This window comes from Cricetulus griseus (genome assembly GCF_003668045.3).
Source record: "Cricetulus griseus strain 17A/GY chromosome 1 unlocalized genomic scaffold, alternate assembly CriGri-PICRH-1.0 chr1_1, whole genome shotgun sequence".
NCBI classification, from domain to species: Eukaryota; Metazoa; Chordata; class Mammalia; order Rodentia; family Cricetidae; genus Cricetulus; species Cricetulus griseus.
The window spans coordinates 138,705,811-138,722,197 of record NW_023276807.1 but is presented as its reverse complement, the minus strand read 5'-3'; the positions used below and the strand labels follow the sequence as shown (position 1 = coordinate 138,722,197).

Genomic DNA, 16,387 nt, shown 5'->3' with positions numbered 1-16,387 from the left:
ATATGTGCGTCTGTCCTACCCTGTGCAATACACACATCTGTAACATTTTCTTTATATAATTATGTGTACCTAGAGTAGGCTAAATGGCTTCTTTCTGATGTCCAACTCCATTGTTGCACAGGTCATTTTAGCCTTATCTATAGATTTCTACTCCGGAAGAACCCTGGCCCTTAACAAATGCCATCCATTTGTCTGTGTGATTCCACTACACATATGTAGAATATTAGAATCATTTATCTGCAGGCCTGTAGGTCCTTCTGTGCATGCTTTTCTCCTTCAGTTTTAGAGACTCATTTCCAAAGTTATATATGGCAACACCTTTTCATCTTCTTCCAATTGCTTCAGTGGAGTTGTTTTATGCATTCATAGTACAGGTAGACATTTTTTGTTGTTCATTCCTTTCTTTCTTTCTTTCTTTCTTTCTTTCTTTCTTTCTCTGTCTCTGTCTCTGTCTCTGTCTCTGTCTCTGTCTCTGTCTCTCTCTCTCTCTCTCTCTCTCTCTCTCTCTCTCTCTCTCTCTCTTTCTTTCTTTCTTTCTTTCTTTCTTTCTTTCTTTCTTTCTTCCCCAGCCTTACCAGCTTCAACTGTTTCCTGGACTCTTCAACTTGCTAAATGATTTTTATAATGTATGCATTTGTGTTAAATATGTCTATCAGTTTTGGCTAATGGGTCATGCTTGTATCCACCATTTGTAAGTCAATTTGACATAAGGTAGAGTCATCAGAGAGGAAAGAGCCTAGATTGAGGAAATCCATCAGTGAGGTCCAGGTGGAAGGCTTTTTCTCATTTAGTGGTAAGTGGGGGAGGGCGTAGCCCATGGTGGATGGTACCATCTGTGGGTTGCTGGGCCAGGGTTAGATAAGAAGGTGGGCTGAGCAAATCAATGAGCAGCTCCTCTCCAAGGCCTCTGCATCAGCTCCTGCCTTTGGGACTCTGCCCCACTTGAGTTCCTGTCCTGATTTCCTTCAGTGATGAACAGCAATGCTGAAATATAACCGAAATAAAAACCTTTCCTCTCCAATTTACTTTCTGGTCATGGTGCTTTGTTGTAGCAATAGAAAAAAACCCTAACTAAGACAACCGTGTAGAGTAAGTAGTTCAACACCATGAAAAGCCCATCTTTATCTGCTCATCCCTCTCTATCCAAAGAATTTCTGATGGCTGCTGAGTTTTCTATTTCTGTAATGTGTTTCCTTTTTCAGTGTGTCATATGGAATCATGTAGCATGTTGTCAAGTCACACAGCAACAGGTGTTCCTGTCTCATCTGTTCATGGCTTGATCATTTCCCTTTTAGTCTTTGATATTTCACTGTACTATTATTTTTTTACTTGTCAAAATTGTGAATAAAGTTGCTGTAAACACTCATAGGCAGCACAATCGGGTAATATGTAGGAGCATAGCTGTTGGATTATATAGTAAGACTGTTTATCAAAAAAAAAAAAACAGCCAATGTCTTGCACGTGTGTGTGTGTGTGTGTGTGTGTGTGTGTGTGTGTGTGTGTGTGTTTGTTAAAATGGGGTAACTGGGAGTCTCAGGGTTTCTGCCGCTTGCCTACCCACCCCCTCGGCCCATGACCCTCCTCCATCCCTCCTGGTCTCACCTCTGATCAGTTGAGTGAGAAGGTGCCTGTGTCTGGCAGAGCCTGTGTGAGGAGAAGAGACATCCATACTCGCTGCCAGAATAATTAAGAGTTTTGGCAGGGCCTTTGAGTACACATTGGGATAGTGAGGAGCCCGTTGAAAAGCACAGACTATGGCGCTGAAACTGATTAATAAGGAACTTAGTGATTTTGCCTGTGACCCTCCAGCACAATGTTCTGCGGGTCCAGTTGGAGATGACATGTTTCATTGGCAAGCCACAATTATGGGACCTAATGACAGCCCATATCAAGGTGGTGTATTCTTTTTGACAATTCATTTTCCTACAGACTACCCCTTCAAACCACCTAAGGTTGTGCAGGGACCACCTAAGGTTGTGCTCCTCATTTCGGCAGCCATGACAGTCTAACATGTGCTTGCCTGACCTTGCCTTGGTCACTAGGAGGTCACATGCTGGCCTCGTGGCAAGGAACCAATCAGAAGTTAGCTGGTGGTGCTATGCTTTACGGCTCTGGGTGTGCTTAACGGACAAGTGCACAGCAATGACTCGAAGAGCATTGCAATCACCCTGGGAGGGCCTATGGGCCATAACAACTAGTTGACCAATCAACACAGGGCAAGCCTGGAGGCACACCAATCCTGAGCCTGTGCATACCCCTAGACACTCCCCTTATGCTGCACTATAAGATCTCTATGCCGTGGTTTCTCAGTGTCTTTCTTAGCCATCCGCCATGGTGGATGGATGAAAGGCCTGAGCTAACATGGGGTTAGCTCGTTAAACAACTGCAATAAAACCTCTTGCTGTTTGCATCAAGTTTTCGCTTCCACCTGGTGAGTCTGGTGATTGGGGTGGCTGCCGTCCTGGGCAGAGATCCTGGGGGCCTGAGCAGATAAACAAGAATTTATCACCCAAATAGTGACAGTGATGGCAGCATTTGTCTTGATATTCTAAGATCACAGTGGTCTCCTGCTTTAACTATTTCTAAAGTTCTTTTATCCATTTGTTCACTGCTATGTGATCCAAACCCAGATGACCCCCTAGCACCAGAGATTTTATGGATTTATAAAACAGACAGAGATAAGTACAACAGAATATCTCGGGAATGGACTCAGAATTACGCCATGTGATGCTACCTTAAAGTCAAAATAACCTGCATTATAGCTGAAATAAACTTCAAATTACTGTTCCTTTTTTGATTTTCTTATCCAGCTGCTCCCCTATCAGACCTCATCTTTTTTAATTTTATTTTTTGTTTACCTCCCTCCTTTCATTCACATGCTCATCTGAGGAGACTTAAGTTCTTCCAGCTTTGGACAATAACTGCTTTTAGAAACTGTAGTTAACAAGAGAACAGTTGCAGGAACTGAGAAGTAGTTAACAAGATTCAGAAAATTTTTTAAAACTAGAGCATGTGTATTATGTGGCCAATGTCTTCACTCTAACTTGGTTATGAGACTAAACCAAGCCTCACTGCTCTAACATGCCGAAGAAACCATCTGAGCGGGAGGGAGATGGATGCTCAGCTGTCACATCAAAGGAAGCAGCATTATTCCAGTGCATCCATTCTTGTTTAAGCCTTCCACTGTTAGAGATTTGAGGTTACATGATATACTTTATGTTCATAAATGATGTGGCTGGTGAATTGGTATTGCATCAGCAGAACAAAAAATGTGATGTATTTTATGCATGTCAATAAAGGAATGACCTGTTCTCATTCTACAGAAAAAAAATGGGGTAACTGAATTCTACTGTTGTGATGCTGTTTTTCCTGTTAGCGCTATCAGTATTTGGTTTTTATATTGTGTGTTCTTATGTTCAGAACATATGTATATATCATTGCCATATCTTCCTGAATAGTTGATCCGGTTTCCTTTCCATAAAATCTTTCATTGTTTTCGTGTGTGTGTGTGTGTGTGTGTGTGTGTGTGTGTGTGTGTGTGTGTGTGTGTGTGTGTGTGTGTGTGGTCTTGCAAATTCCCAGTCAGAGGGAATTGTGACTGTCAGGTGCTCAAATTCTGGTTCCATCTGGTGCTTAGCTTTGGTACTGCAGTTTCCCTGGGGCTGCTGCAAACCACTCCAGTCTTGCTAGTCTCATCCTAGCCTCTGGCTTTCTATATTATTTTGGGTCTTGTCAGTACTCTAAGTCAAAAGAGATCATCTTGGACAGCCCCAAGTAGCCAGAATATCAGCCACATGCTTTTCTGTTTCCTGTCACTCACAGTGAGAAGCTACTAGTCTTTATCTCTTCCATACTTTGGGCTCCTGGAATGCTAGGGACAGTCTTGCTGTCTTTTGTTCTCAATAGGGCCCTGGCTTCTAGACATATCATGGCCTGTCCATTCTCTGAGACAGAAGCCTGTCATTTGGGCTGTCTTACAAAGCGCCACAATGTTGGGTTTGTGCCGGTGTTAAATGTCACCCGGAGAAGCCAGGAACAAGGCCTTTCTGCCTGCTGGTCCACATGGAACGGCAGGATGGACAGAGGCATATGATTGCCAGGAATTTTGCTGTTGGAGACGGTAGTTTTGTTCTGGCCTATGGTCCAGATTCTTCTTAATTGGATTTTATTTTATTTTTTAAAACTGAAAATCAAGTGATTTTCATGCAATATATTATGCACAGTTTTCCCTCCATCTCTTCCCAGATCCTTCCCATCTCTTCATATTTCCAACTCCAATCCTTCTTTCTTTCTGAAGAAAACAAACAAATAAACAAAAAAACTAAGAAAGAGCACTAGTATGTATGCACACACACACCATAAAAACTCAAAATCAAAACCATAATATATAACCAAAAGACCAGTAAGTTTAAAAAGGAAGGAAGGAAGGAAGAAAGGAAGGAAGGAAGGAAGAAAGGAAAAAACCAAATAAAGCAATATGTGACCAGAAAAAAAAAAAGACAAAAAACAAAACAAAACCAAAAAACTCCCAAAATACCTTTGAGTTCATTTTGTGTTGGCTATCTACTGCTGGGCATGGGACTTGCCTTGAAGTGCAGTTTGTGAGACTTCCTTAGAGAAACTAATTTGTCTTTTGCTTGTTGGCATTAGCTTCTTTGATGTGGATGGGAGCTCATGTCTACTTCCCCATCTCTGCACTGGGATCTCATCTGGTTTGCATCTGTGCAGGTCCTATTTTTGCAGTCTCTGTGAGTTCATTTGTGCATCAGTCCTGCTGTGTCTGGAAGAGACTGTTTCCTTGGAGTTATCTATCCCCTCTGGCTCTTACATATTCTTACCTCCTCTTCTGCAGAGTTTCCTGAGCTGTGAGGGGAGGAGTTTGATGAAGGCATGCCATTTAGGACTAAATGTTCCAAGGTCTCTCACACACGCACATTGTCCAGTTGTGGGTCTTTATATTAGTTCCCATTAACTGCAGGAGGAATCTGTTTTGATAAGAGCGGAGTCAGATACTGATCTATGGATGTAGCAGAATGTCTTTAGGAGTCTTCACTGAATCTTAATTGCTTATGAAGGGAGCTGACTTACGTGTTGTGTTATTGTCTTGGTATCTCTGTGGTGCTGGAGAGGAGTGAAAGTCCCGGTCTTCTGATTCTGAGTCTTGCTGGCATCTGTTCATTTTGCATCTTTAGTAGCAACAAGTTGCTATCAGCATTCTCAGCATTTGTATTGTTGCAACAGTGGATACTGAGTCATCAGTGAGCAGTGTTTGTTGATTCTTGTTATTTTACTGTTGCTGTGTGTTTTCTTTTTCTGGGATTATTTAGTCATTGTGTTTCCTTGGGTATAGTTAACCTCTTTAGATTAAAGTTTTCCTTCTAGCACCTTCTGTGAGGTTGGATTTGTAGATAGACATTGCTTAGTTTTGATTCTATTGTGGAATGTCTTGTTTTTCTCCATCTATTGTGATTAAAAATTTTACTGGGTGTCGTAGTCTGGGCCCATGTCTGTGGAGCGTCTGTCCAGGGCCTTCTGGCTTTTTGAGTCTCTGTCTTAGGGTTTCTATTGTTATGAAGAGACACCTTGATCACAGCAACTCTTATAAAACATTTAATTTTTTCTTATAAAAGAAAACAGCAACAGGAAGTAGACTGTTTCACTAGGCATGGCTTGACATATATGAACCTCCCTAAAGCCCACCTCTACAGTGATACACTTCCTCCAATAAGACCACACCTACTCCAACAAAGCCACACTTCCTAATAGTGCCACTCCTTTTGGGGGTCATTTTCTTTCAAATCACCACAGTCTCCATTGAGAAGTCAGATGTCATTCTAATAGGTCTGCCTTTACGTGTTTTTGGTCTTTTCCTTTTGCAGTTTTAAAATATTTTTCTAAGTTCTTTTAATGTTTCAATTATTATGTGCCAAGAAGACTTTCTTTATGGTCCAGTCTATTTGGTATTCTGTATGCTTCTTGTACCTAGATAGGCAATTCCTTCTTTAGCTTAGGGAAGTTTTCTTCTATGATTTTGTTGAAGATATTTTTTGTGCCTTTTCACTTGGGTTTCTTTTCCTTACTCTATTCCTATTATTCTTCGATTTGGTCTCTTCATAGTGTACCCTATTTCCTAGATATTTTGTGCCAGGATTTTTTTCAAATTTAACATTTTTTTGACTGATGTATCTATTTCTTCTATCGTGTCTTCAATGCCTGAAAGTCTCTTTTCTGTCTCTTGATTTCTCTTGGCCAGTCTTGCCTCTGAGGATCCTGTTTGAGTTCCTAATATTTTATTTCTTGATTTCCTCAGTTTGGGTTTTCTTTATTGATTCTATTTCCACTTTCAGGTCTTGAACTGTTTTATTCATTTCCTTTCATTGATCTTTAAGTGATTTATTCATTTCCCCTTTAAAGATCTGCATCATATTCACAAATGCTATCTTAAGGTCTTTTTCCTGTGCTTCAGATTTGTTACAATACTTAGGGGCTGCTGTGGTAGGGTTGCTGGGTTAGTCCTGCCTGTTATTGATTGTGTTTTTGCTTTGGCATCTAGGCATCTGGGATTGTGAAGATTGTAATCTAGGTGCTGATACCTGGTCTTGTCTTTGTTGGATGGGTGTTTTGTTTCTTGGTTTCTGATGACCTCTCTGGTTTTTGGGGTGTTGTGGTTGTGTGTTTCCTGGTAGGGAATTTTTCTGGGCTCCTGATAGGTGTGGTCACTGGTGATTTTGGGTAAAATGTGTTTCTAGGTATTGGGAGCTGATACTTAGGAATGGGGCTGGGCTTAGGGTGGCTGAATGGGGAGGTCCTTAAAAGGGAGGAAAGCAGGGTGTTCCACCAGGATCTGCTTAGTCCTCTGAAAATGGGGGACAGAGAATGAGGAGAAGCCACAGCAGGACCCTGTTACAGATCTGGGGATGAGACTCAGGGACTGGATTTAGAGGAGAGGAGGAAGTGTGAAGATCCAAAACTCCCCTATTTGCTTTGATGGCCTACTTGCTTCACTTGCTTGGCTGGCAGGTTCCCAGGGAATATCTGCTGGAGTTGGGAGCTGGAATAGTAGGATGAATGAAGTGGTGGTCTGCTACAGACCTGGGGATGAGACTCTGGAGTAGATATGGAGGAGAAGGGAGAATGGTAAAGACCTGTAGCTACCCTACCTGCTTCCTTGGCTGGAGTGAGTCATAGACTTATGATGTAGAACCTGGGAGGTTAATGTGTTTGGAAATTTTCAGAATTAATACCAGTCCAAGAGAAATGATGTGATGGACACAGAGGCGACATCACTTGGATCCTAGTGACTACAAACACACATCGACTGCACAGGCAGTCCTAGGCCTCCAGAGGGTCCTCTTGTGCACTAGCTGAGGAGGGATGCTGTCACTCAGCTTTGCCTGGGCATATTGACTCTGTAATCCTTGGGAGTGTGAGGTCATGCTGGTTTGCACTAGTCTCCTTTAGTTACTTTTTCTCTGAGACTGAGACAGTTTACATTGTTACTCTAGCCTTTCCACATTTCCCTTGCATAATAACTACAAGTTGCTTGCTGAATTAATAACACTCAGTTTCTCTTTGTTTAGGAAGATAAAAGACATGAACCATGTATCTTACATTTCTTATTAAATGCATTGCTTACATATTTGTTCCTTTTCTAATTTAGATAAAATCAGGTGAGTATTTCCTTCTCCCATGTTGTACTAGCCTCCTGGAAATGTGTGCCAATATTGAATGCCATGAAAAAGCCCATCATCTGGATGAAACTCAGAGCTCCAATAAAGTGTGATTCCCAGTTATTTTGTTAGATGTTAAACTGGTCCCCGGGCTGGAATTTAGACTTTTATTGAAAAAACGATTCTGCTAACCATTAATTTACAGATAAATGGTCTTCACAACTTCAGTCTGTTTATTATTTTATTGTCAACACTTTCTCAAGGGAGAGAGTGAGTTTGGAAATCAGAGGTCTTCAAATGAGGAAAGACTGGCAGACAGCTTTAGTATTCATGACTACAGCAGAGATTAAAACAAAACAAAACAAAAACCAACCAACCAACCAAACAAACAAACAAAAAAACCCAAAACCGACATAAGTCACCTCACAAAGGAATACTTACAGACTTTGTTTTAGACATCAATTTTAGTACAATGAGACTGTTTGTGGTCTTCCTCCCATCCGCTATAGAAATGCTCCATATGTTTATGTTTATAAGGCGTGTTTCCTAAAGAATGTGTTTAAAAGTAGTGCAGAAACAAACTCCCACTAAAGTGTTGCCTCTTTTTTGTTTCCCAGTTTTTTGGATAATCCCGCATGGAATCTCTTCTACCTACAGAGACTCATCTTTCTTATTAGCTTTTATAAGAAAATCTGTCAAACAATAAATTCAGAACTTTAAACATTGTGAAGGACCATAAGAAGCTGAAATCTTCCATGTTTTAAAACAGTACAAAGAAGCTTTATATGTAGCCATCTGTAATTGATTTTTTTATTTTTTATTGAAATAAGCCGACATAAATTGTACATATTTACAGCAATAAGTTCCATTTCAGAAGCTTCACAGTTACAATCAGAGCTGATGGTCTCTGACACCAGCCTTTCAGACTTGTGACCTGTTTTTCATTTGCTGCAACAGTTAAAATCTGGTATACCAAAGCAAACAATTGCGTGTTTTATAGCAAAGCCACACTGTTAACAAAATGCTGAGTGGAGGACAGTCCCATGACTGTGAGGGTGGCTGGGAGTCCTGAAATTGAGAGCGCAAGCGTCTCTTTGTGTCCATACCTGATAGCATGTAATTTGACTTTGTATTTTACAGGAATACACAATCACTTGATGGATGACTCAGAATAGAAAGAAGGCCATGAAGGGACAAGGGGGCAGGAGTCAGAGGCCACTGAACAATTCCTTATTCACAGATTCACTGTTTACAGGGATATCTATCTTTTATTTGTATTAATCACAGTCTACAGGCTTCATGGATTTTGTCCACAGATAGCTTTTGAGATAATGAAGGCATAAGTCACTTGCTTTTTAGCACATAAAAAGAAATTAATAAAACAAAGTATTCTAATCAAATCCCAAACAAAAAAGGACAAACAAGCTTACTGTATGAAATTTGATTTCAAATGTAAAAAGCGACAGAAGATCACAAATCCTATTAGACAGACAGCAACTTCAGTCAGAAAATGCAGCATATATTGATACAAAATAGAAATCTTGAGTTATAAAAGTAAGGAGTCCATCTTTTCCTTTCTTGGCACCTGTTCAATCCTGCTCCATTTCATTAAAAAATTTCTACAGGTTTTCAGAAATACTGTTCCTTGCTATTCAGTTTCTCTAGTGGTCCGATAGGTATACAAAAAGTATTACCTGCTTATGTTAGGAAGAAAAGGCTATGTCAAAGAGTAAAAGATCATTACATATTTGTTTCTTTGCAATGCAAGAAGTTTTCATGCTGAAAACCAGAAAGGAGTTCTTTTATTTGTAAGAACTGTGTAATGCCAATCAGGATAATGAGTTTGTTAAATCAGATTTGGCAAGAGGGTAGATTAAAAAATCGGTTAGTGGAGATTCAAAAACACAAGGAAAAAAATCCAACCACTTAAAGTCCTCTGACATGTTTGGTGAGCTTAGCTGAGAGGCAACAGAAGGTGTGTGTTTCTTTCTGCATGTATGTAGCACCTGCTTTGAAAGCCACAGCTATTTAACACAGGGTGCTATGAATTAAAGGAACAGACACTTGTTTGGCAGGTTTGGATAAGGTTTGGATTCAGTCAAGTTTTCAGTGAAGTAGTTGCCAAAGAGGTGTTTGAATCACTGCCGACAGCATTGTCATTTCTTATTCTCTAGCCTAATGAGACTTGATTTCCCAGCCCCCACCCCTGCAGAAGTGGAAGGCCTTTACCATAAATTTAACCCCCTTGTTAAATTCAAGAGGAGTGAAAGAATTTTCCAGAGGTGATAGACAGCCAGAAGTATTTCGAGAGAGCCATCTTCAATCCAGATGCTTTTCTCTCGAAAAGTATGATTTGTGTTTACACAGCATTGTAAACTCCAGTTTATCTTAACCTTCTACATAATATACCAACGTTATATCAGCCATCATATGTCCATCACAATGGCACAAAATGCTGCCTGGTGGTGAAAACCAAAAGCTTGTTTTAAAAAATTAAAGCATCTTTGGACCTTGTAAGCATTTAAATCATTGGGAATTTCCAAAAACCTCAGGCAATCTTGACCTTTTAAAAGTGCCACATGGAAGGTTTTTACCAAGAGAATTATTGGCTTATTTTAAAATAGGGGGTTGAGCAACAGTGAATAAATACATGTGTATAAAATCATAAGCATTCCCTCATTAGAAAAATAGTGGATGTTCTGAATATAAAAGGTTATTTGGATACATAACTCTTACTACAGTGAGTTAGAATGATCCATGGGCTTTCTTAAAAATATCACAGGGGCACTCCTGCAAAACGCATTTCAAGCTTTATCCAGTGAATATTTTTTTAAAAAAGATAAAGAAATCAGAAAATAATGCATTGGTAAAAAAGAAAAATCAAACACACCGAAATCCAATGTATTGGGGAGAATATATGTAGAAAAATATACTACCTAGTAAAACTGGGGTGGCTGGTGGTCCCTGGGAGGTAAGGTGTGCAAAGTCTGTGTTTCTTTTATGAAAGCATCTAAATACACAACAGGAACGTCAGTGATTGAAAGGTTCACAAAAGATTGTTCACATTCCCTGCTTTTTAATAATTGAGAAGCAGTGGTGAATGGGTGTTAAGAGCTGTCCCTCCTTCCCAGTTAGTGCCAACTCATCTACACATGTCTTAGAAGAAGTCCTCCTTGCTGTACAGCATCCCCCATGACTATTCTCTTAGAATTCACATTGGAGTGTTCCATTGACAGTGCAATGCCATTCCAACTTCAAACACCCCATAGAACACACATTCAAAAGACTTTTAATAATAAGGTAGGCATAGCTTAGCAGGGGTAGAAATGAAACTATGGAAGAAAATGTTCCTTTTTTTTAATAAAGGAAAAGCAGAAGTAATTAGGATGGAAAATCCAGTCTGCTAAAGCTTGTGTACAATGGAGGTATTAGGAAGATTATGTCTGTCTACTCAATCAGTAGGAGAAAACCCTAGTGGCCACTCTGCATGGGGTCAGCCAGGGCTCAACTGTATGATTTTACTTTTTAATTTATTTAGAGATTTTATGCATGAGATTCTACAAAGGACTTAGAAAGTGGGGTGTTTACTCTTAAGGACTTTTTTTTTCCCCTTAGGCAGAATATTTGCAAGAGTACTGGAAACACACAAGATATCCAATTTCATTGGACAGAGTTACTACAAGAATTGAAAGAGTACCAGTAGGTGAAGAAAGAGGGTGGATACTTGGATAGATGTTTTGGGTGCTGGTAGCTTGTTCTGCAAGTTACCATTGGGGTGGAATGAGAAAGACACTGGCCATAAGATGGACAACTTGAAGTATAGTAATAAGAGCATTTGGGCATGATGCCTGGGTATTGGAGTTAAGGGTAGTGAAGGTCTATGGATCAATTTCAAAGGAGCTAATTAAAGAGAGCAATGAGAAGCATAGTGGACATTGTTATTCTTTTGCTTAAATTAGAAATGAAGAAAAAGGGAAGCAAGATGAGACATGAGACTAAGAGAATACATTAACCAGTTTATTATAGGCCAGGGCAGAGTAGAGAGTAAGAGAGAAGAGAAACAAAGTTAATGGCTGACCACATGCATCACAGAGAGAAGTGAAGGGAGGAAGAGAGAAGAGGCAGAGAGAGAGAGCGAAGCAGGGAAGTTGGAACTTTTAAAGGGAAGACTGCGCATGCGCACTGAGGTTCCACGTGGGTGATGTGGTGATGGCATGTCCCTGTGCATGCCCTGACTGTTGCCAGGGGGCAGGGTCTGTCTCTTAAAGAGGTAGAGCCGATCAGCTTTAAAGCCTGAACCTTTCAGACATGAGTGGCAAAGGCTGGTCAGATGGAACAAGCGGATGACAAGGAGGTAAGTCGTCTTTTCTGGGACTGAATACAAACTCCATCAGTAAACTTATTGGTATTTCCCATATCCTCCAGGTGGCTGAGACTCTGTCATTTAAAGCAGTCACTTAATTTGCCATTCAAACTCAGCCAGACTAGATCCTCTAATGATAATGCTGTGAACCTGAAGAACGGAGCCCAGCCGAAGCTCTGCTTCATCACTCCCTTAGGACAATGAGAGGCTGTGGAGAGTGGAGAGATGGTAGAGCGGACAGAAATAAACTGAGCAGCATCTACTGGGTTAACAGTATCTTATTCTTGAGTTTGAGAGCCGTCTTCTTCCAAGTTTCCACACATCTTTGAATTACTGTAACACCCTTTTTCGTCCAGAACAAAGGGATCAAACATAGATCATATGGGAGAGGTAGAAACTTTGTCTTTCGAGGCAAGAAAAACTGGGAATGAATACCCACGTCACCATTAACTATCAGATCTGGGTGAGTTATTTAAGCTATTTGGGCTTCTGTGTTGTGATATTGGTGTTATCATAACTTCATAAGGCCAGAGTATAGAGCAAAATGCTATAATATAGTGGGAAAGTATTTTCCCTAATTTAATTTAATGTGGGATAGTCATTACTGGATGTTTCTTTTTGTTATTAATTAATTAATTTTTACTTTGTATAGCTCTGGGTATTTGTTATAAGCTAGCTATAATAACCACACTCTTCAGTGAATGATTCAGGAATGATGTCTAACTCAGTCTTGGCCAAGAAAAAAAAAAAGGGATAGTTTCTGGGGCTGAGATGAGAAAAGATTTCTTTGCCTTTAAAAAGTAATCTAAGGCAAGACTTACCCCAGTTCTGTCCCTCAGTATGAATGTCTAAGGACTGGTCTATGTTATCCCTGTTGCAGCTATACTGAGTGCTGATATTATTGAGAGAATCAGAGAATGGTCTTGGGTCATAATACATACATACATACATACATACATACATACATACATACATACATAGTGCTGATAATATTGAGAGAATCAGATAAGGGTCTTGGGCCTTATATTCTTTAAATAAGGAATCTAGACCAGTCTTTTCTTCTAAATCTACTATTATATGATCTAAAACTGTTTTGATTGTGAAAAATCCTTTTTGAGTTATCCTTTGTCACTTGCACTTGAATGTATCTCAGCAGATCCTATGTTAGTAAATAGTAATGTCACTGCAGTTAGGATTTAAATATTTAGGAATGCTTCCTTTCTCTGAAAAAATAATATTCTTAGACACGACTCCATGTATAGACTGAAAACACCATTGGAAAGCAGAAAAGAAAGCAATAGCCTCATTGCTTTAATAGGAGCAGGAGTCTACTAGCACATGGGGAAGTTGGGAGAATCATCTTTGAAGGATGCCTAAGACTGGGAGCAGAATATTCATCTAATTTTGCAAAAAAGAAAAAGGTGTTCCATTCATAGACTGACATATAGCAGAAAAATTGTACATCTAGGCATAATTTTCTTTAAAAATTCAATATAACAAATGATAAAAGTCTTTCAATAATAAGATATAGAAGAAAACACATATGAACACAAAGCCATCTGCAACAGATGTACAAACACATGCAATTGGATGGGAAAAGATTATCCTCACGATTTTCAACACTTTGAAGGCTCCAGGAGAATCATAAACATTCAATAAAAGTTAAGAATACTTGCAGAATTCTTTTTGGTGATCATGATCAGAAGCTGGAATGGGGAGGGGTACATTGGCTAGAAAGTAACTAACTACAGGACTAATCACAATTTAATAAACTTACATGTTTTTGGCCATGGCTGTGTCTAAAATAGCAGATCAATTTGACTGGCAAAGTGGTATAACAGGGTCCAAGAGGAAAGGGGAAAGAAGGATAAGTAACTCTTTCTAAAGACCCAGAATCTCTTTCATCTAGACGGGAAGTTGCATCTGGCTTGAAAGCTCAAATATAATTGCTCATTTCATTTTAGGGACATAGAGAGATGTGAAGTTCAAAACTGGAGATGTCAACAGAGCACATTTGGTCTTAGATGCTGGCTAGAAGTTGGCTTTTCCATCCACAAAGGAGGGCTTTATGGCTTTTTCTTGATTGAGTTACAGAGGGTGGTTTAAGAATACCTGAATCTTCCAAAGAGCTAAAAATGGAGACCAGATCACATGGATGAATGTTATCTGAGAGTCCTTAAAGATACTTTTCTAAAATGGAAGATTGTAGCACAGAATATTATGAAAGTAGTAAGATAATTTTGATACTTGCCTGCATAACTGCCTATTTGATGAGGTTTGAAAGAAATGAGCCAGTATTCAATCCCCTTAACACCGAGTAGCTAACTCTCAAAGGCATGTGGCAAAGACTATTATTAGATTTGTGAGGCTTCATCAACCGGGACCATGGTGCACTGGCACCATCTGGTTAAACTCCCATGTACATGAGCCTTTCTAAAATAACCTTTGAAATGTGGTTCTGGAAGAGAACTTGAAGTCATCTGCTGGCACATCAAGAACCACAGACCTGAGAAGAGCCATACCTCCATACTGATTCCAAGGTGTCTTCCATCATGTTCTCCCCCTTCTCCACTACTGTTAACCTTCCAATATTATAGTTCATATCATTTGGTGTGTGTTTAGAGAACTGTGTTATCTAAGTCTGTGGAGATGCTATATGGAAGGAATGTATCTTACATAATTCTCTGGTGATAATTTGAACACTGCATAAAGGTTTGTGCAATTACTAACTCTTCGTGGAATCTACTAGAAGGTTCAGGAGGAGTAGGTGAGATGATATGTATGAAGTATAAGTCTAGAATAAAGGAACAGAAATGATGAATTAGGTTCAAGTCCTAAAAGATTATCTGTAACCACTGAATGCTACTTGCATGATAAGTCATTCTGTGAGGAACAATAGTAAAACTTTAAATACCATATAGTTAAGATTAAAAGAGGGTATGCATAGACATTGATGAATGTAGCATAGATTTACCATGTTACAATTATATTGAGAAAATGGAGCTCTAGTATAGACAACATAATCTTCTAAAGGTCTAAGTTCATTACTTTCATTTCTACCATATTTTGAAATAAATTGGGAGAGAGATGTTTGTAAACATGTGTACTCTTTACATAAAAAACAAATAGAAGCAATTCAGGGGTCTTCAGAGGTGGCCAGGATTTGTCTCTGAAGACCTTTTAAAGGCATTATGAGTAGGAATTGGGAAGAATTATTATAATTCTTTGTTTGTGAATTTAATGAAGAAGTACAATATAAGCCCAAACATTGAAGTTGCCATCTAAATATGAGCAAGATAGCATATGAGCTTTGGAGATGAGATAGACAAATAGATGAAGGAATCAATTTCATTTGGGTTTATAGTTGGGAAAGAATAAGACAGAAGAGTCCATCTATTTTATAAAATCCAAAATTGCAAAATACACATAATATTTTTGTTATTTGAACTTATAAAAATATATTTGGGAGTGTCTCCTCTTTCCTGTTTCTCCTCAAAGATAAGCCTGGAAAGAGGCAAGAGCCAGGTAATGATATTGCTCTTGTTCATCCCTTGGCTTTGGAAGGAGACTATTTTAATGAATGTATCTGTGACCCTGTATCCCTAAGGCAAATAAACCAGGTTATTTGACCTCTTTTGAATGTACTGACTTGTTTTGATTCTCCACAGGACAGAATATGCAGGGAGTGTTGCTCTGGAGAGTGGAATTCCTTCTCAACTGGTTCAGGAGTATCAATTTTTCCAACTGGAATTCCCACGGAAGGTTTTTTTTTTTTGATTATTGATACACAAGAGGTTTGGGAGTCAATCAAAACTGGTTCTGATTCCCTTGATACAAGTCCCTTAATATGCCAAAGAGTTCTGAATAGATAAAAACCTGTTAGACTATTTCAATTTTAATGGGAAATTCCTGCCATGGGAGATGTCAAAACAAACACAGAACCCTCATTCTTACCCTTGTAGGAATTTAATATTTTCTGTTTTGTAATTCATTTGTTAAAAAGAACTTTTCTATCAATGTTTGCTGTAGCTCCCAACATTTGAACTTTCAATCATTCCAGCTGATGTTTTATCTGAAGAAAAGCTGAGGCTAAGGTAAAATCACAATGTGTTCTAACCTGAAAATTGGCAGAGTGGATTAGTTCCAACAAGGTGTATTTTGTAAGTCTAGTTTGTGGTAGGTCACATTTTGGAATTAAAATGTCACCAAATAATAGCTCCCTGTGTATACCCTCTTAACATGTAAAATGACACAAAGGATCTTACCTTCAGGGAGGACACCTTTCCCTCTAACACTAAGAAACCAATCTCTGTCTTCAATTGCTTGGATATTTTGAATTTCTTTTGGTGATGTC

The 16,387-nt window shown here is 39.2% G+C and overlaps 1 long non-coding RNA gene across 1 annotated transcript; it reads left to right on the top strand.

The window, feature by feature from the left end:
* Positions 1-1,707: 1,707 nt before the first annotated feature.
* On the top strand, positions 1,708-16,185 carry LOC113832760. Its single transcript, XR_003480206.1, has 3 exons — positions 1,708-1,955; positions 14,368-14,371; positions 16,175-16,185. It is a non-coding gene; the product is annotated as an uncharacterized LOC113832760 (long non-coding RNA).
* Positions 16,186-16,387: the final 202 nt, after the last annotated feature.